The 26,577-nt window shown below is 61.9% G+C and overlaps 1 protein-coding gene across 1 annotated transcript in view; it reads right to left on the bottom strand.

The window, feature by feature from the left end:
• INPP5A (inositol polyphosphate-5-phosphatase A) overlaps positions 1–26,577 on the bottom strand; it is a 167,203-nt gene that overhangs the window by 69,465 nt on the left and 71,161 nt on the right. The window lies entirely within an intron of this gene.

A 26,577-nucleotide genomic window follows, 5' to 3' on the forward strand; every position in this document is an offset into this window, starting at 1 on the left:
AGGCTTGGTGAAAGGCACCGGAGTGGGCAGTTTTCTGGTGGAGGAGACTGGAGAGGAGTGGAATCTGGCGGGAACAAGAAACAGGGATGAAAGTGCCACGTGGACGCCCCGCAGGCACATGGCTCGTGGGTCTGGAGCTCAGGGTCAACGTCTGGGCAACAAGCGACATTTTAGTCGACTGAGGAGCGCCGAGGGAGAGACGCCTCCTCCAAGGGCCGAGCCAGCAAGGCGCGCTGGCCGAGACAGAAGCGCAGGCCGGGCCGGAGGGAGCGGCGGCCACGGGGTGCTTCTGGCATGTGACTGACGGACGCAGTGAACCGCTGTACGAGACCTGACGTGAAGCCCTGCCTTCCCAGCGGCGGCCCCGACGCGGGCGTCCACCATCGCTGGTCTCTGCTCCCAGCTCTGGTCTGTTCTGGCTTCCAACCTGGTCTCTCTGCTCGGCACCCCAGGCAAAGGAGTCTCCGCCATGTCTTCAGGAACGTCCCAGGCACAAGTTCAAACGATACTTTCCACGACGCTCGCGTTCTCAGCAGCAGGGCTCACCTGCCCTTCCGTCCCCCTCTAGTTCCAGGTTCAGGACTCGTGTCTGCGTCTCTGGGCACTCCTCCTCCCCCAGGGGACGACACACGGTGTCTGCTTGGGACCCCCCAAGAAGCCTCTTTCCCCTCCCATTTCCAGCCGGCAGCTCCCACGCGCACAGCCCCGGGCCTCCCCTCGACAGCCAGCCTCGGGGTCAGGGGTAGGCGGCTCCCCCGTGGGCGTCTCACACAGAGCCCGATCTCTCCCGACTCAGGACAGTACCGTAGCCTTCGCTGGCCTGCCCCCCGGAAACTGGGGGTCTCTCTGCACCCTCCGGCAGCTTCCCTGCCGCCCCACCTCTCCCGCACACACCCTTTCTGCGAAATCCACACGCGGCCTCTAACCCTCGCCCTCCTTCTGCTCTCGCAGCCCCGAGCGGGGCCGTGACCCCTGCGCCCCCCACGGCTACTGTCCCCTCAGCCTCTTCACCCGACGGCGGGTGACCTCTGGAGAAGAGGACGTGACCCCGTCACTGCTCCGCTCCTCAGGGACCGCCGGCACACGGGGCCGCCCGGCTCCTGCGTGTTCCCGGGCCCCACCCCCGCTCACGCAGCTCCGGCCACAAGGGCGCCCGGGGCCTGCCACCATCAGGGCCTTTAGCTGCTTTGCCTTCCCCGTTTGGGATTCTGCTCACACGACTCCCTACCACTGCAGGTCTCCACAGCAAGGCTGCCTCCTCTGAGCTGCCCTCCCAGACTGCTCATGCAAAGCCCTGGCGGCCCCAGCACAGCCTCACCCCGTCGTAGGGCTGCTCACTCTGGCCGCGGGCTTGTTTCCTTCGCACACCTGCCTTCTCTACCAGAAGGGTGGGAAGCTCCTGGCTGGTGTTCTCGTCACCTCTGAGTCCCCAGCTCAGCACCCGGCACACACTAGGCACCCAACAACGCCTGGTCAAGGAGAGGGACGCAGTGACGTGCCTGAGGACAGACTGGTCGGCAGTTCAAGACCCAGCACACGGGACCGCTGGCTCGGGTTCCAGGGGACGAGCCGACACATCACTTCCACCGCATGGCCGCGAAAATCACACTTTCTACCAACAAGGGGCACTGGCCTCTCACGAGCAAGCTGACGCTCCTGGCTTTAAAACAATTTAGTAGATGCAGTAATAAATCAGGGTAAAAATACCGTAACGTTCATTAGATTAGAAACAATAATAAATGAAACGAAGCTTTCGTTTAAATCAGCGCAGAGCCTCATTGATCCATCTCCGTGTAACGAACTCGCGGGCAGCCCATCAAGTTGGACGAGGCAGCCTCACCCGGCAGGCAGTCCGTGGGAAAGGCCGTCACATCACGGTCACCAGCACGGCACACTCTCAAGGCGGCTCTGTAACCCGCTAAGATGAGAGCCAAGGTAGGTACAAAGTCCCGACTTTCCCATTTCAGCTCCGGGGGCAAACCGCGAACTGACGGCACAAGGTCCCCCCGTCTGACCCTCCCCATGGCCGCCCTCCCCACGCGGCCGCCGGCTTGAGAGACGCACGGGTAATTCCATTTTGTCTGCCGTCCCACAGCCAGCAGCAGAAGTTAATTAAATTGGTTGTCCATTGTGTTCATCTCCTTACAAAGTTAATGCTATTCTGCTCCTGAATTAAAGAGCATTTTATAAAGCCTGCGCGGTGGGGGCCGGCGTGCTGTGTGTGCACCAGGGACCGGGGTGCTGAGCCCTGTCACGGTCCCTGCTTGTAGTGTCCCCAATTAGGCCATCTCGTGAGGGGCCAGGCGAAGCACAAGTCGTCCTGATGGGGCGGGCAAGCGCTCCATGCGATCTCCCGTGCAGCTACGACACACCCCCAGATTAAAGTGCCTGTTAACGTCTCCCATCAGCGCAGCGAGGAGCGACTCCCACGTAACGAGACGGCCTTCAGCAACAGCCCGGTGCACGGGCTGCCCGGCGAGGGCGCAGCGTGAGGGCACAGAAGGCAGGGCGGGGGTCATGCCAGACCCCTGCGGGCAAGGGACCCTTGGCAGCACAGCTGACCTGGGAGGAAAGGTCACCAGCTGGCACAGGGAGCAGCTGCCGCAAGGACTCCCGCACCCACTCGGGCACCCAGTCCCTGAGCAGATAGTCTCCGGCACCTTCTCCGCGGTCTTGGGCACCCGAAAGGTCCCGAGAAGCAAACGGCCTGAAGTGCGGGGGCGGTGACAGGTGCTTCACACAAAGGCCAGCTCCTGACCACAGGGGCTCCGTCCACGAGAAGTCCTCACACAGCAGCGTGAGCGTGGGGGCTGCCCCAGGACAAGGCCGGGGAGGCGGGGCACGCGCCTGACATGGGGTCTCTGGAGAGAAGGGGTCCAGCTCGAAATGGCTGTAAGACCCCCCAGCAGACACCAGCAGACGGCTGGACGCTCAGGTCTGGAGTCCGGGACAGAGGTCTGGGGGCAGATGGAAGGGGGGGCGTGTGACACAGGGTGGTCGATGCCACAGACGCTGAGCTTGCCGAGGAGGGACGAGAGCCAGAGCAGAGGACAGGGATGGCGGCTGGACCCAGGACCACTATCAAGGAGGGGCTGGGAACAGATCAAAGAGCCAACACAGAGACGGCCAGAAGTCAGGGTCAGAGAGGACAAGGGGCAGTCGTGGGGACAGGGAGAGGCCCGTGGGGACAGGGTGTGGAGAGAGCGGTCAGTGTTGGCACCAGCGGCAGGTGCCATCTCAGAGGGACGGGGGGAGGAGGCAGCAGCCACGGGGCCAGGTCTGCCGGCGCACGGAGCGCACGGGGACTGACCCCCAACCTCCGCACTCAGAGGTCGGAGGTCAGAGGTGATGTGCGCGGCCACGTCTGGACGGGTGACACGGAAGGAGTTCTGGCCCTCGAGGTTCCTCTTCTCACAGGCGGGAGACGGGGGGCCGCCACGTCCTGCCCGTCCTCCCTGTTGCCCGCACCTGGCGGGCCGTGCTGATGGGGACGTCACCCACTCCGGACACGGCAAGGGCGCTCCGAGGGCACAGGCAGACCTTCCTTCACTGGCTAATCCTGCTGCCCCTCCCGACGGAACAGCTCTCACAAGCTCCTGCCCCGCGCCACGCGGGAAAAGCCAGCCAGGTCCTCCCGCGGTCTCTTCTGGAAGGACAGCAGAGGCGCGGCGACGGAGCCGCCACCGCGAGCCCCCGCGACGGCCGTGAGCACTCCGGTGCACTCCCGATTCACCTCACTTCCGCCTTTCTCTCTCAAAATGAGATTTGTTTGCAATATGGATACACTTCTCGATAATACGTAGTTTGCAAACTGAAAGTTCCAATAACGAGCAAAGAAAAACACCAGTGTTCAAAGAACCACCTTTAATTACAAAATTTATTAAGTCATTTTTTCATGTCTAAGTGATTAGAAATATAATCAATAAACTTTTATGCCAATTAAGTTATGGGGAGCATCTGCGTCATAATCAAACCAGCTCTGACTTATCTTTTGTCTTCCAAAAATCATTAGCTTTGCAATTATAATTCCACCCTTACAAGCATTCTGGAGAAATCGGTTATGTGCATTACGGACGAGGGTAATTACAGTCAGATGCACTTTAAGACTCAAACACAAGCTGTTTACAAAATATCTTCTGCCATTAGGGAAGCTTGGGCATATAAAATGCTACTAAAAAGACTTAATTGATTTTTAAATTTCAATTATATTGCAAATGCCATCTACTTCTGCTTCAAATGATTTAACTCAGTCCCAGTGGCACAGGTAGGCTGAACAGTTGTGTTCCCGAAGAAAGCGCCTTCCCACCGGGCCGAGGCTTTGAGCCTCGCAGGCCTCATCACCTTTCCTGTCCCCCACGTCACAGAGCCCTGGGAGCACGGGATCCCGCGGAGTCGTGCCCCACTGGCCGAGTGTCGACCCCTCCCTTCCCTGCGCTCCGTGCCCGCGTGGGTCTCCGTCTCGCCGGCTGCCCTGGGCTCCCTCCTGCAGGCCTGCTGCCTTCTGTGCGGGTCTCACGGCTCTGTCCGAACCCACACGCGCACGGACGCGTTCCCAGCAGGCATGTGGGCGGGACGCAGAACTCAGGGTGGCGGTCGCCCTCCATGGCCTCCGGGGCCGCCGCGTCCGCCGTCTAACTGCCATCTCTCTTGCTTCCCCCCTCCCCCGTCACAGCCTGTAAAAGTCCTGTGCGTCTCTGGTCGTGCTCAGGGTTCTCTCGTCTTTCTGGGCCATCAGGGCTCTTGAATCTGTGTGTTGAGATCTTTCACACCCTGGAAAACTGTCATTTATTATCTCTTCAGAAATGACACTTGAAACAAACCAGACTTGTGGTTCACCTCTCAGGTCCGACCTCCCGTGCGCCAGGCCTTGCCCTCCACGTCCAACCACACCGCACGCCTCCTTCTGTCTCCGCTCGTTTTCGTGTTTCTTTCTGGCCCACGTGTGGTTCACAGGTTAGCATCTCAGCTCGCCCTTCTGCACCGTGGGGCTAAGTGTCCGGTTCTCTGCACACGGAGGTCACGAGGGACGAGTACCAGCGTCCGTCGGAGAAGCCGCTGGCACACGTGGCCGTCCTATGTCCCTCCCCGGGTTAGGATCGGCTCTCAGTGAGAACCCCGTGTTCACTCAATCTCCCTCTGGATCGACATACGCGGCCCTGATGGTCACTCCGTCTTCCGACACTGGGTCCTCTCCTGGCTGGCAGGTCCTGGGGCCGCGGCGTGGGGCTCCCCACCCCGGTGATGGCCTCTTCCTGGGCTGGGGGCCTCTGTCAGTCCCGGGACTGCTGCACACGTGACACGGGAAGACAATCGTGGTTCCCAGGGTCACTCAGAGCACCCAGGATGAGGTAACAGTTCCATGGTAATGATCATTCCTAACAGGGGATGCCTCGACTGTTTCCTCTTGCCCCCAATGCCCTTAGCGCACTGCAGGAGGAGAGGACGGCTTCCAAGGGGCCCAGGCGGACGCTAGACGGAAAGGCCCAGTCGGGAGGGGCCTGCCAGCCACCAGAGGCTTTCTGCTTCCACGGAAGGGAGGCCGAAGCCTCAGTGTTCAAACACCGTTCAGTGCCCTCCCTGGGTGAGTCTGATGCCCCTCCCTTGGCCAGGCAGAGGCCACGACACGCCAAGAGCCCTAACTGAGCCCCAGCCACCGTGCGCCCCTGCGGCCCCACCAGAAGAGGCGGGTGAAGGGGCCGGACGGAGCGCTCCCCACACTTCACATCGGGGGCGGCCAGCTGGCCACTCACAGGTCCCACAGTCTGAAAGACAGACTTTCTCACCCTCCCTCTCTTCTGAGGCCAAATCACGGAGGCCCTTACGGGAAAAGCCATCCCCCACTAATGGCCTTGATATAAATTAGGCCTGCGGACAAAGCCCGTGGAGCCGTGACGCCCACCCCAGCCTGTGTGCACGTCCTCCCCGCCGGTGCTGCTGCCTGGCCACGGGAAAGAGCCATTACTTTCCTTAAAACAGGAAAGGAGAAACGAGGGTCTCCTCGGGACAGTGAGTCCAATGGCAGGCGTGGTGTCCAGAGTCTCCTCTGTAAAAAGAGGGGCACGCTGGCACGTGTGTCTGCTGTAGGGAGAATCTGCACCGAGAACCACCCACCGCCGGGGACACACCTGATGGAACCTTCTAGAAGGCCAGGGAGTCTAGGAAGGGCGTGAGTCAGACACAGCTGCCAGTGTGAGGTCCCTCCCCGCACGGCCGTCTTCACCGACCACAGACCCACAGCACTGAGCTGTGCTGGGGGGAACGACGGCCGGCCAGGTGGGCCTGATACAACCCCACAGGGTGGGCCGGCAGGGGACACAGAGGCTCCGCGGCCCAGGGCCAGCAGAAGACAGATTAGAGAGGAGCGGGGTTTTCCAGGAAGGATTCGTGAGCCAGGGGATTAGCCGACGGAGGTCCAGAGACCCAGCAGGGGTCAGGGGTCAAGGCCGGAGAGGCTGCAGAGGCGGCAGGCACCGTGGGACAGAAACGGGGGCCTGGCACGAGTGCTGGGCTGTGCGGACGGGAAGGGGGGCACGGCACTCAGGGACACGGAGGGCGGAACTGCCGGTGCAGGAAGGAGCCACATGTGGCTCACCCCACGCAGGGGGCCACGTCGGGAAGCATACCTGACAAGGAGTAGGGCAGGGCTTGGAGCCAGTGAAAGAGGAAACGCTGCTGTGCGCAGCCCGCCCGCTGAGAGCACAGGGAGGAGACAGCGCCAGGCCAAAGACCCCAGACCCTGACCTCTCTGTCCCGACTCTCCCAAGTGCCGGAGGCCCACAGTCGCACGCTGGCCACTCCAGACGCCGGCCACGAGGGCCAGGCTGCGCGCCTCACGCTGCTTGAGTCCCGGCGCGGCAACATCGCTCTCCCCGCAGCCCACCAGCATCTGAGAGCAGAGGCCGCTCACTGTCCCCCAGCTTCCAAGGAAAAGACCAAGCCAGACCGGCACGGCCACCTGTCCCCAGGAGTGTCCTCCTTTCTACGTCATAGAACAGGGGTCACTAAGGCTCCCTCCCGTTCTCTGTGAAGATGTGCTGGCACGTCGAGAAGTACGAGGTCAAGAAAATATTCAAGTCCATCTCCCCCCTTGTCCTCCTGCGAGGGCGGCAGAGAGCCAGCCCGGGGAGCACGGCGCCCGCTCCTCCGCCCGCCGGATGCCGCCGCCCAGGACCGCGCATCTCAGGCTCCCCGGCCGCCACCCGGGCGATCGCCGTCAGGTGTGCAGAACAATCCAGGTGCCCTGGAAAAGGGGGTCGTGCCGGGCACGCATCGGAGCCCAGCTGCTCTGAGAGGAGAAACGGACATCGCCAAGGCCCGGAGAGCGCGGAGCCGCTGGAAGAAGGAGAGGGACGCCACGCTTCGAAGTCGGGGAAGAGGACGGCGGGACCGGCGCAGACCCGCGTTCCAGGCGAGGAGCAACCCGGCGTGTTTCCATTCTCCCAATCGTGTCTTAATTGAATCTCCAGCCGCCGCGCACAATGAAGCCATTGTGGACGGTGATCAGGAATTTCATCATTCCCCACTGAGCGATAAAATCAATCACCTCAGCTTTTATCCTGTCAGCTCCACGGACCCAACGGTCTGAGGGGAAGAGACCGAACGCGCTGCGGCAGGAGCCAGGAGCGCTGCCGGCCACGCGCCGCCCACAGTCCGGCAGCTCACGGGCACGCTCCGCCCGCGGCCGGCTGGGGGGCTGAAGGGGAGCCCCGGAGAGGCGGAAAGGCGAGCTCCGTGTCCCTCCGTCTAAGGAAGGGCCCGGCCACGCGTAAGCCCGGGATGTGCCTCTGGAATTTTTCAGGAGTGAAGTGAGGCGTGGCCGGGCCCCCGCCTCCAGCTCCCGGTGCGCGGCCGCCCCGAAGGGCCCACCGACGCCAGTGCGTTAGGAAAACTGAAAATTTTTGTTTGATGATACCTAGAAATAAGGAAAAATAACAAACACTTACAGAAGTTACACCTGAAAAATGTGCACTCAAACTTCTGCTCAGTGTACTTAGCAGAAAGGTCAACGCTCGGAATTTGCTGGATAAATAAACGTTGGTTCGGCAGACGAGTCGCCGGAGAGCCGGCGCATGGCAGCGAATGAATGAGCCGCGGGCGCTTCCCAAACCCCATTATTTCCCCTTTTCCAAGAGCCCGAGATTCATGTCCCCGCATGCCGCCAGTTCATTACCGAGAAATGCCATCCCTCTTCCGGCTCTCGCTGGGCGGCGCGCGGCCCCTCGAGGACCCTTAATGTTTAATTCCCCATCATCCGCTCCGTTGAACAGCTTAATCTCCGCTTGTGTGATCAATACTATATCAGTGTAAATTAAAATGACAATTTTAAAGTAATTAAGCCTGTTAATGCTCGATTCAAATGTCATTATTTGCACAAGGGATTGAGGAGAAATTACACGGCGTCCGAGGTGAGAGGAAGAGCTCAGTGCCTCCGTGCTGCTGTTGCGCGGGGCCACGCGGGGCCACCGGAGGCTTTAGCAAAGCGGATTAGCTTCTGCCTCGCCCCGCCAGGGCACCTATCCAATTTCTAAAGAGGATAACGCAATTTGATAAATTTAATTCCAGCTACAAACTCGGTTACCGGGATAACACATGAAAACGGGGAGACTCGGAAAGAGGCCCACATTTCTAAAAATACACTCAGCTCCGGAAGGACGTACGACTGTTACAGTCTGATTCGATTTGCTCTCTCTCTTTCGAAAACCCTTTAAATAATTACGGTGGCTGGAAGAACAGCCAATATTCATTAAACAGACCCGCGCTAACCCGAGAGGGGCTGTGGCTCGGCCACCACGGCTCGCCGTGGCAACGCCTGCCGTGCGGAGCCAGAGACGCGCACCGTCACGCCACTGCATCCCCGGGTCTCACAAGCAGACCCTAACCCAGCACGACCTCAGCCTTGGCAGCCCCGGTGGGTCTGGCCCCAGCTGCGAAAGCGGCGTCAGCAGTTGTGCTCCCAGCCGTGGGGCTGGGTGGGGGTGAAGAGAGAAACAAGGAAGCACCCATGGAGGGCCGGACCCTCCTGCGCCCCAGGCGCCGCCGCCGGACACGGGGCTGTCAGGCCGTGGGAGCGGCACTCCTGCCCAGGGGCCCATCACCTGAGCCCCTTGCACGGGGCACGCTCTGCAGACGGTCTGCACCACGGCACGCGTGGGACCGAGGGGCGGCGGCGGCGGCAGCAGGACCTCGTCCATTAGAGGCGCAATAAAAATTGACAACCCAACATTAATTTCAAGACGAAGAGCAAAGTGTAACAATTTCCGTTTGAAAGATGTTTCAGGCTGTGTGGCCAATCCTTCGGGGTTTTCTGGACCATTGGAGACCCCGTCCCCCTGCAGAAGGCCAGAGGGAGCAGGACAGCCGCCCCGAGGGCCGGGGCCCAACAGCCTCCTACTGACTCGCTCTGGGGGACCCGAGCGGTTTTCGGTCTGCTTCTGTGGTACACACTTCATGTCTCTCGCAGAGGAGGGAGGCTGGGGGCTGGCAGGGCTGCCCGCATCACGTGCGCACGAGCAGGCCGTACCCGCTGGCCCTTCCCCAGTGTAGCCGTGTCCACGTACCGGAGACAGCACCAGCAGCGGCGCGTCCAGACTGCAGGCCGGGGGGCTGACGGGACGGCACCTCTGGGCACTGGAGACAACACACGCGTGAGCATAAGCCACGTCCCACGCTCACAGACGAGCTACTAGACGAGGACAAACACTGTGTTAACGGCTCATCACAACTCGGCAGAGAACAGGGAACAAAACCAGGTACACGTGGTTAGGGAAGGACCCGGTTGTGACATTCTGCTCTCCCAACCAGGAAAATAATCACACACGAGGCAAGAAATCCCAAATCCCAATAGTTTTCTTGGTAATAATTAAAAATCACATCTTCTCCTAAAAGGTGACAGACACGAAACGGGGAAATGCGGACTGAGCCGACTCGGCCGAGGCGGTTTTCCCGTGTTCTGGAGACGCAGGTCCCCTCAAGACGTGAGCTCTCTGGGAGGATGTGTCCCAGGTGACAGGGAACCAGCTCTGCTTTGTCAGCCCTTCTGGGAAAACACTGGGAAATGCACAAGGAACACTGCAGTGTCTACACCCGGCTTCTCGTTTCCTCCTGTCTGAGGGGCCTGGTGCTCATGGGGCCATCGTGGGGACTCGCAGGAGGCCACGTGGCCCCGAGGCACTGGCCGCCGCCACCTGGGGGAGCTGCAGGCAGAGACTGGGCACTGGGGCTGTGGGGCCCTTGACCCGCACCAGCCTGAGAGCGACGGCCCCCGCCCCAGGGAGAGGGACACGGACCCGCGCGGGCACCAGCACTGTCCCCGTGAGTCGGCGCGTCCCCCCTTTCACAGCGACACGAGTGCTTCACGCGGCAGACAGGAAGCAGTGCAGCCCGGACGGGAGCTCACGTAACAAATCCAAAAGGGATGTGGTCCAACAGATCACCTGTCGGGCTCGTCCCCTGCAGATGGAAATCCCGCAGCCACTAAGTGTCTGCACGTGTGGGCACTGGATTCAGCAAGAGGCCCTGCACAGGCCACCAGCCCCCAGGACCGAGTGCCAGTGACACCCGCCGCCAGGGGCCAAATGCACCTGTGTGCGAGCGGCCAGGAGAGAGGGGCCGTGGGTGAAGCCGAGCCATCCTATAGGGCCCAGCGCCCCGCCGACCCTGCCCTCGACTGTCCACCCGAAGGCTGGCCGGGGCATCCATCGGCCTGAGCGTAACTGGTCAGCGCCGTCCCTGGGGAAGGCCTCGCCAGGCGTTGCTGCCGGCCTCCGGGCGCAGGAAGTCAAGCCCCTTTCTCCTCCCTGAGCCCTGGGACTCCCCCGGGGTGCGACCCTCGGGACCTGCCTCCTGGCCGCCAGGTCCGTCCGAGCACTGGGCAGCCTGGGCTTCTGGGAAAACCCGCGTGCAGGATGCCCCTCTCGTCCCCGCTGGGCAGTGAACACACACCTGCGGGGAGGCCCTGGGCTGGCGCGAGCAGAGGCCAGGGCACCAAGGAGCCCATGGACGTGCAGGAGACGAAGCCGCTCACGGGCGTCGGGAGGGAAACGCTGCGTGAGGCCACGCGAGCGGGACATGCCAGACTGTGAATCACCGCGACTATTTTGTTATGTTCGCTGCTCCACTGATTTTCTGTCAAAAAATGCTAACGAGCAGGAAAGTTCTTAAGAGCTTCACAATTTTTCAGTTTGTCCAGCGGCACATTTCGTATTTGTTTCTTGGGCTGCGCGTGACACGGCCCTCCATCACGCCTGTCGGGGCCTGATGGATCGGCCGGCCACGAGGCGCCTGTGCCGGATTCCCACCGGGGAAGGCCAGACACGCTCGGAGGAAGGGGCCGCTTGGACGGGCAGGGGACCCCCAGGCTCGTGCTGCCTGGGCCCCACGGGAGCCGCACTGGCGAGAGGGAGGGGAGCCAGATGCCCTGGCCACCACGCTCGGAATGACCCTGGCCGGGCTCTGGGAAAAGGATAAGGGACCGCCCCACTGCTCGGAGGCCCTTCGCCAGGGGTCACCGGCAGTCCGCCGTGACACCGGCACGTGCAGGCGTCTCGGACGAGGGGGCAGCCTGGGATGGCGAGGATGGACAAGGCCACAGGCAGCTTTTACGACCTGCCTATGGGGGAGAGGGAGCCTGTGGTGTCCCTGCCCCTTCCCTGTCCCTTCCCACACCCTGCCCCCAAGCAGACCCCGTGCCCGCTGCTCACAGAGAGGAGCCACGGCACCCGGTCCTGTGCACAGACAGGCAGAGGAGCAGGTCGGGACGCTCACACAAGGTCCCATGGGACTGCCCGTGGAACAGAGTGGGTGCCCGTACCCCTGAGCACCCAGCCCAGCCACGCGTCCCAATCCCAGATGTGGGGGGTGCTCTTTCGGCACCTGCCCCACAGGATGCTGGATCCACCTGCCAGTACCCCCTGCTTCAGGCTCCCCAGAGAACTGCTCTCGGTACTGGTGGGCTGCTGGCCGGGAGGCGGGGCTCCCAGACGCACGTACAAGGCCAAGGCCACCACGGGGACCGCACGCAGAGCGGGACGCACGGAGGCAGGAATCTGGCCAGAGACATGCACACTGTGTGCCCAGCTGGGCCCCGAGGGACACCTGCTGCACACAGTGCACCCCCCAGGCCCCAAATTCACGGTCTGGAGGGGCAGACAGACACAGCACAAGACGGCGGCAACGCAGGAGGTGTGGGTGGGATGCGGGACGGTGCCCACAGAAAGCCAGGCGCTAGTTCACTCAGAATGGGAAGCGAGGGGTGTAACCGGCCCCCGTGCAGGCACACGGCACATCTGTGAGCTGACTGGCCAGCCGTGAGCTGGAAGACCACTCCGCCCCATATGCCTGCCCCCAGCACACAGGAGAAGGGCACCGATGTCACCCTCCCATCCACAGTCAACAGGGCCTCATTTCAGCGCAAGGCGGCCTTTCGGACTTCACACGGGTGCTACCTGCACGGCACGTGTAAGACCCGGAGCCTGTGGCTGCTTCTCCTGGAACCACCTGTTTCCTTAAGCGTAAGATGCGCAGAGCGTCTGCTCACGGGTTCCAGGTGAAGTCAGCCCGTGATGCAGACACTTCCCTTTCCAGTCAAAGCCTCCGGAGTCCGGCCACCCAGCCGCGCCCCACGCGCCCAGTTTGTGGCAGTGTTCCTGGGGCGCGGCTGGCGTTCCCCGAACCGCGCAGGTTGTGCGTGTGCTCGCAGGTGAGGGCTGCCGCGTGTGCACGCCTGAGGGGCGTCACCGGTCAGGGGTGCCCGCACGTCCACGGCTCCTGGAGTCCCCGTCCGGGAAAGCACTGGTCTGCTTTCGGCCAGCCCAGGTTAGTTTGCATTTTCAAGACCATCACGTCGATGGCTTCCTGCAGAGCGACTACTGTGCTCTTCAGCCCGTCCCCCCGACAGCTGAGCAGGACGGCAACGTGCCACCGGCCCGTGGGTGCGTGTTCTCGCCGAGACGCCCTCTGCACGTGAGGACTCGTCTTTGCAGGACAGGTTTCCTCACTCCTCTCGGGCAGGCTCCTGGGAGCGGACGGGCAGGCTCATGAGGTCGGTGTCTCTTAACTTTCTAAGGAAGCACCGCAGTGTCTCCCCACGTGGCTGGGACCCGCACTCCCCCCGCAGCCCCACGCAAGGCCCGGCTCCTCCTCGCCCTCCCCAGCACGGCATGCGGTCCGTGTGCTCCGCCACGGCCTCCCGCCGTCTTGCTGACAGCCAGTAGTGTTGCCGACCTTTTCATGTGCCTGTTTGCAGCTTCTGTGTCTTACGTGGTCGAGTATCTGTTCCAATCTTTCAAAAACTCAGCTGTCCGTCTGGTTAGCGCTAGGCTGTAAGAGTTCTCGTATGCAAAACCCCTTTGTCAGATATAATTTGCAAACGTTCTCTCGGGCTGTGAACTGCCTGGTTTTGTGTCTTTTGAAGAACACGTTTTTTTCATTTTGCTGAATTGCAACAGATTAACCGTCTTGCATAACAGTTGCATGTTCTGTGTCGTATCCACAGCAAAGCTGAGGTCACGGAGGGTTCTCACCTACGCGTTCTTGTTGGAGTTTATGGTTTTAGCTCTTATGCTGGGTCTATCATCTGTTTAGAACTGGGTGTTCATAACCTGTGAAATAGGGCTGACTTTCTACATGCGGTCATCTAATCGTCATAGTTCCCCTTGCGAAAGGGTTGCGCCCTCCCCCCCGATACCCCGGGCTGCCTGACACCTCGTCAGATCCAGTCCTGGGCCTGCTCCCGGCTCCCACTCTGGCCCACGGTCTGGTTACGTGGCTTTACATCAGGGCTCCTCTGTCCTGACAACTACAGGCTTACCACAAGTCTCCATCGGACAGCGTAAGCCCTCATGTGCGCTAATCAAAGGCCTTTCTATGTCCACCTGAGTTTAGAACTGGTGTGTCAACGTCCATCAAGAAATTCTCAGATTTCCCCTGGTATCTTCACATCAATGTGGGAAAAGACGACATCTGAATGGTACCGAGTCCCCGACCCTTGAATGCGGGAAAGCTCTCCGTGTACTCAGGTTTCCTTTGGTCCCTCTCAGTGATGGGTCGTAGCGCTCACGACACAGGTCTTGCCTATCTTTGGCCTAATTTATTCCTAAATACTTCCCATTTTGAAGCTACTATAAGTGGTAGTTGCTCAAATCCCAACGGAACCCTTCCCAAGCGGACAGCATTAAGCCCTCACTACAGGACCAGACCGCCCCGGCGGAAACGAGCCACTTCCTTCTGACGTCGCGGAAGCACCTCACTCGCGCTCTTCTCTCCCCAAGACGACTCCGTCTTCATTACTTTCAATGTAGTCCAGTCCGTAAAGCTGACCCGAAGCTTTCAAGAATTTGTACTAGGCTCTGGGCTGTGTTTTTAAAAGGGACAGCACAGAGGGGCACCAACGCGCACTTGGGGGCACAGCGTGGACGGTCCGTCCTGCTGAGATACAGAAATCCCCACTGTCTTCCGGCATCTGGGTTTGGACCCACTTCTCTCTAGCGGTCACGGGCTACACCGCCAGGCGGCGCGAGCTTACGGGCAGGAGGAGGCAGAGTGCGGTCGGCACCGCAACAGGCGCGTCAGAGCCGGATCTGACAGGGCTTCTGAATCCGGAACAACCACCTCCCCTTCTCCGTCTTTCCAGGGCTGTGATAAACTCACCTCTTTTCCCCAAACCAGAGTGGATCCCCAAGGACCACCGAACCCTCTGTAAGTCCTTTGCCTGGTGCTCGAATTTCATCAGGTTCCAGCCTCCGCCGCTGCATCTCTCCGACGGCCCGGGCCCCGATGGCTGAACGAGCCCTGCCGCGGCTCGCGGCTGTGTCAGCGCGCTGGGGCACAGAGCCACACGCCACCGTGCTCTCGCCACCGCCTCCTCTCCCCAGAAGTCTCCTTTGAGGTACCACGAAGACAAGGAATTTCCGACTTCTGGGGTTTTTCTTTTTAAGTTGGTAAAAAGAAAAAAAAATCACGGTTCTGCAAGTCGTCTGTGAAAACCAGCAATTCCCTGGTCACTTCCCCCCTCTCCTACCCAGAGAAAATCACTTTCTTTCACCCATTTTCTTTCGGTGTTCACGCCCGTATCACTGAACTCATCATGTCACTTCCTGCTTTTCTAGTTTTCAACATTAACGACTGACTTTCCTGCGGGAAGATAAAGATTCAGTTCCCTCAGCCTGGCTCTCCTCTTCACGCACACGTCGCACTCACGCAGCCCTGAGCCCATCCTCGAGCCGGAGACCCGCTTGTACCCGAGTGGGGAACCCGCACGGCACCGCGACGTCCCTGACGTCTCCTTCGGCGGCGGCTTCCGTCTTTCCTGCAGTCGCTGCTGCACCTGCTACCTACCTACCTGCCCGTAGGCGTCCTCTCTCAGGACAAAACGAGTCCTGTCCCGTTGCTGCAACGTCTCGCTGCAGCGCAGAACACGTGTGCCCACGGCAGGGCCTGACCAGGGCCTGCGGACGGAGCGAACCTGTGCCTCAGCTCACTGCTGCCGTGGGGCTGCAGTTCCAGAGTTTGGCCAAATCTGAGCACGGTTGTCCTTCAAAACTCAACTCTGCATCGGCACTGGGGACACGCTGCATCCGGACGGGTCGGCTTGCTGCTGCCCAGCGCCCCGCCTTCCCCCGGGGGAAGGGGACCTCGGCGCACAGTCCACAGCTGAGACCACGGCGGCTCTCTGCCTCTCCAGTTCTGGATTCTTCTAAGGGAACGCTTTTTATTTATTCATTTATTTATTTATTTGAGAGTGCACATGTGCACACACTGGAGTTGGGGGGGCAGAGGAAGACGGAGTGCAGCAGCCTCCCCGCCGAGCACAGATGCCAACGCGGGGCTTGATCTCATGCCCCTGAGACAATGACCTGAGCTGAAAACCAAGAACCAGATGCTTAACCGAATGAGCCACCCACGTGCCCCTAAGGGAACCCTCTTTTTTAGAATTGTGTGTACCTAATGTGTAAGGCGGGAGGATCTGGGGTGCCCTTCTCAGCACCTCCCTATCCTGCTCAAGGGCCCAGGCCTTAATGGAGACCCTCTCTGTGCCCATCAGCCTAGAGCATGGGCTCCCAGGGCAGAGGTCGTGTGAGCACCCACGGGTGTCAGCCCTGCACAGAGAGCATAGAGCCCACGTTCCTGCAGGCAAACGGAAAGGCTGTGAGTCACCTGCACGCCGGGGAAGCCAGACCAAGCCTCGGCAGAGAAGAGCAGACCCTGGTTCGTAAGTAGGAGGCCAACTCGTGGCCTTAACTTCCCGTATCAGCCGAGGCACGAGGAGGACCCTGGCCTGGCATCCCCCCAGCGGCCTGCTCTGGGTCCCTGGGGAGGAGACGGGGTGGCACCACCCTCAGACCACTTCCCGCCGGCAGCAAACCCCCCGTGGATGTTTAGGGGGACGCATCATCCTTCTAAAATCCGTGTCCTTGTCTGAAACGTCATTTCTAGAGGCAGATGCGGTGCCCAGAGCAGAAAGAAATGCCAGGAAATGGCATTACAGTCAGAAAACAGGACTCTGCGACTGGACACTTGTGGATATCTGACAGAGTCGAGCTCTCTGCTGGGGAGCGGTCACCTCCGCCTGGGGGAGCTGGCCATGAGCATGGGGCTCCTCCCGCCTCCTGCCCCAGACCCTAGAGCAGGTGACCGTCCCAGCGGGGCCAGCACGCCACACAGGGGGTCCCCCCCCCACGAGCATCCCACCAGCATGGTCAGCCCTCACCACATTCAGCCCCCTCCGCCCCTGCTCCCGAATCAGGCTGGAGAAGAGCAGTCCCTTCCTCCACAACCCCCATCCCTCCCAGACAGGCCCATCTGGACCCCAGCTGGTGGCCCTCCTTCTTTGCTGTCACATACCAGCCACCCTCAGAAATGTCCGTTAGCCTCCGGACCTGTTTGGACTTTAGTTGGTCAGAACCCCAGGCCCTCGTGTGAGGCACAGCAGTCTCCCTTGCCCTGGGTTCTCTCTGCCTCTGCGTGCCTCTGCACCCTCCAGCCGCTGGGGAGCACGGGTCACCCGCAGGTCCCGAGGGGTGCCTCCTGCCGAGCGCTGACCAGAGCCGGCCAGGCCCTGCGAGCCTCTCACTATGACCTCGCAGCGTTAATGACAGACATGGCGTGCGTGGAACATGCTGGGCCGCTGCTTCTCGCAGTTTAGGAGCAGGGCACCAAGCAGGTGCAGGCCGGGCCCCCCCACCCCCAGAGGAGGACGTGGGGCACGCAGGGTGCAGACCCGGGCAGGGAGGGCTGGCATCCCCCGAGAGGCCCAGGAACAGAATCCCCTCTTCCTGCCGCCTCCGGGGTCTAGCCCGGGGGCCTCTGGGCTTGGCCGCCTCTCACTCCGGACACCAGTGAGTGGGAAATGGTCATGGGGAGCCCTGACTCCCAGGGCAGCAAGATGTGCTATCGGCCGTGAGCCCCGTTTTAAGTCCTAAGTCTTCCCACAAACAGACATGGCCCTCCCCCCATTTCCTGCATCCCTGCCAAGCTGCCCCAGGCACCCACTCCTCCCATTCTCCGGTGTGGCCACGGGGACCAGCCCAGAGCTCTGGGATCTCCCCCACGCCCACCAAGAGCCACGGCGTCTGCGACTCCAGGCTGCCCGCCACGCCTGACTCGGCCGCAGGGCACCGGTGCAGCCCGGGTCATGGCCCTGCGGGTCTGGGGCTTACGGGGGCCGGGGGGGTCTGCTGTGCCCCGACACACCCGCGGCGCGGACACACCCAGCGGCTCCTCGGAAGGCACGGAGCCCGATAAAATTAACCTCGTGGCAGCCGCCCACCCCCGCTCAATACCCTGCGTCGCCTCATCTGTTAGAGGCAAATAAAAAAGTCAAGCCTAAATGTATAAAAAATTATGATAGAAGCCCTAAATAAGGCAGGGACTGCAAGCTTATTGAGTCAAAAATCAATCAATCAATGAGCGAGTGGGTCAGGAACAGCTCATAAGCCCCAAAGAAATAATTTGCCCAAACACTGGGATTTAACAGCGGAAGACCAAATTTCAACACTTTTAGGAAGTAAATAATGAAAAATCAATTCAGAGGAAAAACAGATCAAGAACCCTGGACCTGACGTGCCGACACATTTATTGCCGAGACGGCTCCTTGGCTGACCCGAAAACTTCGGGAGGCGCGTATTTACTTCCAGCACCTTCCAGAGATCAATATTTTTAATTTGGATCCGAGTTATTATTTTTCACATCACAGCAGCGGGGAGCGGAGTAAAGTGGCTCATATTTTAGTGCTAAAAAGATCGATATGACAGCTTCACCTTCACCGTGGGCCCCGCCGCCGGCCGGCCGCCCATCACCGCGTCCCGCGGGGCTGCAGGTGCCGCCGAGGGGAGTCGGTCGTTACCACCGGCAGAGCAGACAGTGTGATTTAGCTGAGCGCGGAGGGCCCGGTGCCCTCGGAAAACCAATCTTGCTTCTCGCACTCCATCAGGTCTGTCTGGCCCCACCGGCAGGGCGCGGAGGCCGGGCGCAGCCGCGGGAGGGGGCCTCCCCCAGGACAGAGCGGCTCCCTCATCAGAAACGCGTTTCCTTCCTTCCCCTTCCTCGGATCAAAGAACATCAGTAAACTCCATTAATTTTCCATAAATTTCCCCTAAAATCTTACTCAGGAGAGCAGAGATGAGGTGAGGGGCTGATCGTGGGGGGACACCTCCTCCAGGAGCACACCTTCCGGCCTCTCCTCTCTGGCAGGCACTAGGGCCACTGGGGGGGGCAGAGAAGGGCCCGAACTGGAGGGAAGGAAGACAGCAGCACGCCCCCGCCCAGCCCTCCAGCAGCTCCGGGTCAGGTGGGAGGCAGCCCCACGAGGGAGACCCAGACCCTCTCAGAAAAGCGAGTCCAAGGTCAGCACAGGGCCCCTGGGGCCTGTGCTCCCACGAGAACACCCTCCTCTCGGTGGTGCTAACATAGCACAGGACTGGACGTGAGCACGGGTGCCCCAGATCGGGGAGCGGCAGACAGAGGGAGGAGCACAGTCTGGGGGGGACCAGCAATCCAGGTGTCCCGGGACCAGGAGCCCTAAGCATGGGCACCGGAGTGGGAGTGGGGGAATGTACCACGAGGTCAGGGGCCGGCCCCTCCTAGGTGCAGAGAGAGCCCTCCTGGGGTGAGGCCAGTGCCCCCAGGGTAGGTGGGGCCCTCCCGGGGTGCACGGAGCCCTCCAGGCCCCAGGGCCTGCCACCAGGATACACGGTCTGAGGACAGGGGGACGGAGAGAGCAGCCTCCGCACAGTCCTCGGACAGGGTGGGTTTGCAAAGCAAAGCTTTTAGGCCAGGGGTGGGGGAGGGATCCCCTGGAGGGGAGCCTTCGGGGGCACCTGACGGTCTCCGGTGTCCTCCCAGCCTCCCCTGCACACGAACGAAGCCAGGCTCCCCAGATGCCATGGCGTCCTCATAGAAAAGCAGCTCACCCGGTCACCTCTTTCCAAAAACCAGATCAGCCAAGGGCTGAAGGCGCCGGTGGGACGCCGCGGGCACTGGAGGCGTCTGGTCTCCCCGCTGCAGGCAAGAGCCCACACGCTTTCCCTGGGGCCTCTAGGTGACGCCAAGTTCCCGGTGCTCAAGGACGCCGACACGGCTCTGGCTTCAGACCCCTCTGCCCAGACGGAGCCCTGCTCTGAGAGCTTCGAGAAGTCAGCTCGCATGCGTGAAGGCAGGCCTGTGGTCACAAAAGTGCTCCACTGACCCCACGTGCTCTCGGTGTGGTGAGGCCCCAAGGACGAGTGTCTGGCTCTGGCCTGCCACTGCCCGGGAGTGCTCACCGTCTTTCAGACCCTCTAGGGGTCCACAGCGAGGGCCCTAACAACACGGCCTCCCTTCTGGGCCACCAGCAGTGCAAACACCAGCCCAGCACCGACGAGGATGGCCTGCGCCAGTCCCACCGGCCTCTGCCCGTCCCACAGGACACGTCGGGTCTGCTCGGCAGACACAAGACCTGGGCTAGGTCCGGCCGCTGTGCACACATCTGAGGTCGCTGGCCACACGTCAGGGACTGGCTAAGGCGCCATTGTGGGCTGCCTTCATGTGGTGGACGTGGCCAGGCCCGCCTGTGGGGACAGGGCCACAGCAGCCATGGCCACGCCATCCACACTCTGAGTCAAGGGCCGGCCCCGCTCCCTCTTCCCTGCCTGGCCATCCACATCCTCTCAGAGGCCCCGCGGCGTCCTGCCTTGTGGTGTGCGGGCTGCGACAGGGGCACCCAGTCCTCCAGCTTCCCTACCACGCACACGGCCCAGCCGGAGTCGCCACTGAGCGGGAACCGCAGAGAGGAGGCCACCGGGTGAGCCCGTATGTCCCACAGCCTTCCGCTCCAGAGCACCGCTGTCGCAGAACCCCGAGGGCTCCCCGGGGACCTGGCACCGGCCTGCAGCGTATCGGAGAGGCCTCGCCACGGCGAGTGGGGTGCCCAGGCCGGCCAGCATGTCCTGCTTCGGGAGCCGGGTGCCCCCATCCTCCTCCTCCTCGTAGGTCACCCAGTGGGGGCAGGACGGGGTCGCCGGGGCAGGGGAGGGACTGTGGGGGTGGCCTCTGGCCCGAGGAGCCTGGAATTCACCCGGATAAATGAGCCTGCCCACCCCCCCGGGCCTGTCCGTCACGCAAACGAGCAGCAGGACAGAGACACTCACTCCTGCGCTGAAGCAAGACGAGGAAATTACACCAAAATAAATTTGCAATTTCTTCCTCGTTTAGCCACTTCTGAAGCCAGAGTATAGGAAAACCGTTACCTTCACACGCCCTATCGACGTTCAGGCTTTTCGTGTGGTAAGTGATGTGTTTTCTACATCCCTCCCGTGATGGGAGACACAAGCCCTGTGCTCTCAGGTCTCCGATCGATAGACACACGGAAGGCCTGGAAAACGTCCCGGGCCACTTCCTCAGTGTCAAGGCCTGCGTGGCCGTGCCCTGCTGCAAAGTCAACAGCGACCGATGCAGGACGCCTGAGAACGCGGACGGAGATTCCTGGTAGGCCAATCCTGGAAGGCTTCCTGGGGGAAGCACTTCAGAGCCTTTCAGGAATCCAAGCACCCCCTGCAGCGGCGGGAGCTCGCCGCAGTCCAGACGGGAGCAGCTCCCTCCAAGCAGGCACAGAGCTCCATGTGTCCTCTGGGGACCTCGTGAGCCCAGAGGCCTGGACAGCCCCGCATGCCTCACGTGCTGCCGGGCCCAGCACACATGGCGGGCCGGGGAACCCAAGCGCCAGGTCCAGGAAGCCGGCATGGCCTGGAGAGTCCCGCCCGCCTTGGAGCCCATCCCTGTACCCGAGCAGGGGTATGAATCACCGTCACGTGTCACGTGCCTGACTCTAGCTGCTCCTCCACACGGACCCAGTCACTGACCCGGTGATGTGCGGGCGGGGCAGTGTCCTCAGGGGGCGAACAGGACAGCAGGGGCGGGGGCACGGGCAAAGAGCAGGTGTGCTCGTGAGCGGGGGAAGGAGGGCCCCACGGGAGAGGCGGAGGCCGTGTGTAGCGGGGGACGGGGGTGCACTTGAAGGGCAGGGCTGGGGGGTGCCAGTGAGCGAGGAGGGGACAGGCAGGACGTGCGGCAAGGTGGCTGCCACCTCCTCCCAGAAGACGGGCACCGCTGGGCCTCCGTCCACGGGGAGCGACCACCCGATGACCGCGATGCCTGCCTCCACCTGCCTGCCCCCGGTTTATGCACGTTCTAGGAGACGGGGGCGTCCCATGGGTCCCGGGGATGCAGGGGATCAGCCCAGGGTGCCGAGTGGTGGCCGCTGGCTTCTCCACTGGACGCTGCAGTGTCCCCAGCGACCTCCGGGCTGTCCCCAGCGTGAACTGCAGTTCACGTGGCGTCACACCACACAGTGCATGGGACGGACCCGGGAGCAGGCAGTAGGTGAAGGGCCGGGGGACGGGGAGGGGGTGCCCAGGGGTCCAGTCCCACTTGGAGGGATGTCTCCTGCTCTCCTCTTCGGCCGGTCCTGGTGCAACACCGGCAACACTAACTTCCTGTCCCACTGCCTGGCGTTCTTTGTCCACGTGGCAAGAACAGGACAAGAGTGCCTTCAGACCTGCCACGGGTTAACTCTGCAACGTCTGCGTTCTTTGTGGGCAGATCCAAAAGCCTTAACAGGAGGTTATGAGCTCAGAGCCTAACGGGATGCAGAAAGACTCAGCACTGAGTCGCGGAGAACACCCCCCTCGTGGAGAGGGCAGCCGGGCTGTCCACCTGCTTCCCGCACAGTCAAGCAGCGGCTGGCAAGGTCCGGTCCTCTCGGCCAGTCCAGGCAGGCGTCCAGGCTCGGGCACCTTGGGGGAAAGCCCCTTCCTCATGGGGTCTTTGCTGCCTGCCGTGTGGCTTCCAGCACGCCCTGCCCCTGCCCTCCCCCCACCTCGTCCCCTGCCTTGCCTTGGAGGAGTCCATCTCCAAATGTGGGGGCCCCAGGCCCGACCCGTGGTCTTAAACAAATCTAAGCCCCGTCAGGCCCCCATCCTGAGCTCACGCCGGCACAGCCACAGCCCTGCACCCGACGGGGAGGGACGAAGGGCACCCACGGCATGCACAACGGAGCCTCGGCTCTCCCGTCGCTCTCTCGGACTCCGAGCACGCCTGCTGGGCACCCAGGATGGTGACCGGACCCCAGGCCCTGGACCGGAGCAGGAGGGCGACAACCGGGGCTCAGGGGTGCAGGGCAGTGGAGTGCCAGAAGTGAGGGGCCAGCAGGGGGCCTCCAGGGCAGGGGCCGCAGGAGGCGAGGGCCTGGGAGCACCCAGGGGCCCCCACCCCGGACGCAGAACGCGAGTCCCGGCCCACCCGTCCAGCTCACACGTGGCTATGAGGACGCCCGGGGCCAGGGCCGTCAGTCTGCCCCGAGGGACGCCCCCGCGGTCCCGTGGACAGGACAGGGCCCCGCCCTCCAGAGCCCGGCCGCGCCCCGAGGAGGCCGACCTCCGGAGTCGACGTCCCGGGAGAAGCGGGAGCAGGCACTGACCGGGGCGGCGGCCAGGTCTCCGCACGGGGACAGCCGGTCTCAGGGAACGAACCCGCGTGACTCTTCGGAGCAAACGAAACCGAACACGATCCTCATCCCCGTCTTGAGTCGGAAAAGCCTCGGGAGCGTCTCCTGGACCAAGTGCGGCTCTGGCGCCACCTCCTGGTGACGGGAAGCATCGGCGGGCTCCTGCCTCGGCCCCCCGGACGCCCCACCCAGCCCCCCAGGTCGAGTCCCCCCAGCTCAGACTTCCTCCAGCCCACAGCCCCCCCAAGGCCCAGAGCCCCCCCAGGCAGACCCGCGCGGCCCGGCCCCCCAGGCTTCTGCGGCACGGCAGACCCCCACGTGGGGTCACGCTCACAGACCAGGTGCTTCGGGGTCGCCCTCTTTCTGGGAACAGACCACTATTTTCTGATCCCTATTAATACCTGTGACAGCATTTATGTACAAGATAAATTCATTTCAATTTCCTTTTTCAATTAATGGCCTATTATTTGAACCACACTCAGCTAAAAATATTGCTCCGATACTATTAATCTTGTAAAAATTAAATTTTCCTCCCTCTGACAGCCAGAGGCCAGCAGGTGGAGGTGGGCGGGTGGCCACAGCCAGTGCAGCCCAGCCCTGCCCGGGACTCCGGGGAGGCAGTCCCCCGTACCAGGCCGTGCAGAGAACCCCAGCACGCGGCACGCTGAGGGATGGTGCGCCACGGGCCCTGGGTCAGGCGGGATCTCATGGTGAAGCACTGGCATCCCGGTCACAAGCTGGGACAGCACACGTGCACGGACCTCTGTGCCAACTCCAGGAGGAGCTCTGGCTGGCGTCTGGAGCACAGGCGACCCTTTCCCACCCGCCCAACACGGCTGTCCAGTTACCTAGTGGCCATTAATATGCCTCACACGGGACTGCGGCTGCAGGAGAGGACCCCCCCACCCCCGCTGGAGGGTGGGGACCCTGGAAGGAAAGCCAAGCCACAGCACTGCAGGGCCGGGGAGCGCCCACCCCCGCTGCCGGCAGGCCAAGCCCGGCAGCCTGTCCCCCGACACCGTACAGCACCCGCGCCGACCTGCAGCCACAGCCACAGGGGCTCAGACCTGAGGTCCCCATGTCCCCGTGCCAGGTCAGTCCAGCACAGCAAGGGGCCGCCCCCAAGCACGGTCTCAGGCTCGAACCCAGCACCACGGCCGTGATTCTTGCTAATGCGTCATCTCTGTACTTACGACCAAAAGAGGAAAGTGCTGCCAATTTTAACAGAAATGCCATGGATCTTGGATACACCTGGTCTCAGATGCTTTAAATTCGGAAACGTGTGGGCTGAAGAAGAGACCAGATGCAGCCTTACCGTGAAATATTTCCACGCGCCAACTGGACGGCAAGACGCCATCGGGGTGAGCGCATCGGCCGCGGGCTCTGCGCCCCCTCCTGCGGCTGCAGGCGGGTCCCCCCAGACACGGTCTGCCAGGCCATCCGCCACACGGCTGTCCCGCAGTGGGAAACGCTCAGGTATTTAAGATTATTTCCAATTTTTGTCATCACGTAATCTTCGAGGATTCAGATACCCCTTTCTGCGACAAAGGTTATCTTTTCAAGGAAACTGCTGAGTTATGGGACGGCCTCTTCCCAGGTGTTTGTTTTCCACCGCAAACTGCAGGATGACGTTTTGCGATAAATCTTGGGTTGCTGGGAAACCAGAACAGCGGCTTCCGGGCTGGCAGCCGCCGGCCTCTGCCCTTCCCGTCTCAGCACGCGAGCACTTGTGCGGAAGAGACAGGCAGCTGTGTGAGCACGACGGTGACGCGGGGCCGACGCTGGAGAGCGCCACAGCGAGCAGTTCAACGAAACTCAGGAAACTTCCAGGGGCAAGCGTGAGTGAGACAGACGGATGGCAGCAGGCGCCAGGCCTTTCCGGGAGGACCCCGCTTCTTCTCACAAGTACGCCGGCCCGTCTCCCGAGCATTCGCAAACCCCCTCGGCCCCAAGTGGCCCCAGCCTGGCCTCTGGCGGGTCCCGGCTTGGCCCAGGGGAGCCTCCTGACCCCGATGGCCCCAGCCTCGTTCCCCAAACACCGTGGCTCTGACCTGCGGGGTGAGGCTCACTGGATGCACTGTCCTGCTACGGTACCGTCTGATTTTGCTGGTTTTCTCTACCCTATTTTGTAACACGTTTCTGCTCTTATTTTATTATTTCCTTCCTTCTGCTTGCCTTGGGTTAATTGGCTCTTACTTTCTTTTCTTTTCTTTTTTTTAATATTTTATTTATTTATTTGACAGAGATCACAAGCAGGCAGAGAGAGAGAGGGAAGCAGGCTCCCCACTGAGCAGAGAGCCCGATGCGGGGCTCCATCCCAGGACCCTGGGACCATGACCTGAGCCGAAGGCAGAGGCTTTAACCCACGGAACCACCCAGGCACCCCTGCTCTTTCTTTCAAAACTGTCCAAGCTAAGCGTTTAATGCTACAAACTTCCCTCTCTGGACCCCTTTAGGCGCATCTCGCAAATCCTGACACCTTCCGTTTGTCTTCCAGGACCCACGGTTCAAACTGCTCCGTGACAGTCTCTGGACCCGCGTGCGGTTTATGTCCAAATACTTGGGAATCTTCCAGACACCGTTTCTGTTTCCTTCTCGTCTATCTACTCCGTGCTTAGACGCCAGGTGTGTGATCTTGGCCTCACGCCAGATTCCCACACGCATGTGAGCAGCTCACGTGGACGCAGTCGGAGGCCAGGACGGGAGTGGCTGGAGCGCGCACGGCAGAGTCCTGGGAGCGGTGGTCCTCAGGGCGCCCGAACCCCCGTGGTGCTGCTCTGCACCCGTCCGGAGAAGCTCCCGGCGAGCCCGCCCGGGGGTCTCCTTCCAAGTCTCCTTGACCCTCGCTTTAAAGACGTTTCTGAGGAAACATAAGGGAAGCGGACCACGCCCCGCCCTGCCCCGTCCCGCAGCAGCTGACCAGGCCACGGTCTGCGACAACCATTTCTGCGGCCGCTGCTCTAGTCGGCGTCCCGCCACGGCGGCGGGGTCACACAGGCGGGCAGCGGGCCTCGGCCCACCGGTCTGTGAGTGGAGGCGTCGGAGCCTGTGCCGCCGCCCAGCTGGTCTCGGGGCCGTCGGCGGTCTCGTCCGCATCCGCGAGTCTGACACGGGACACGCGCACCCGCCCACGGCGTCCTCTTGAGGACGGACCCCTGCGTCCCTACGACGGGTGCCGCTGCCCGCGGCACTGCTCGGGCTAAGGCCGACGGCGGCTCTGACACACTCTCGCCTCCTCGCGTGCATTTGCGGGGCGCGCCCTCCTGCACATCTCACTTTTAAACACCGAGTCTCCCGCCGAAAGGAGGCGGTGCAGACGCGAGGACACGTCCCGCAGGGAGCAGGGGAGCAGGGACCGCCGCGCGACGTGGCGGCTTCGCGGCACGGCAGAGCGCGCCCGCAGAGGCCAGCGCCTGAGGGGGACGGGGACACGGCACACGCGGCTTGTTCGCAGTGACGTCTGAGCCGCCGCCAACGCAGACCTGTGGCGGGAATGGACCCGCGCCACCTACGCGGCTCGTCCGGTCTCTTCAGCGCCTCGGCCCCTCCTCTGCGGCGTCTGCTCACGTCCTGTTTCCGCACCTCCTGGGCTCCCCGTGACG

This window comes from Martes martes (genome assembly GCF_963455335.1).
Source record: "Martes martes genome assembly, chromosome: 14".
In the NCBI taxonomy this organism is placed as follows: domain Eukaryota; kingdom Metazoa; phylum Chordata; class Mammalia; order Carnivora; family Mustelidae; genus Martes; species Martes martes.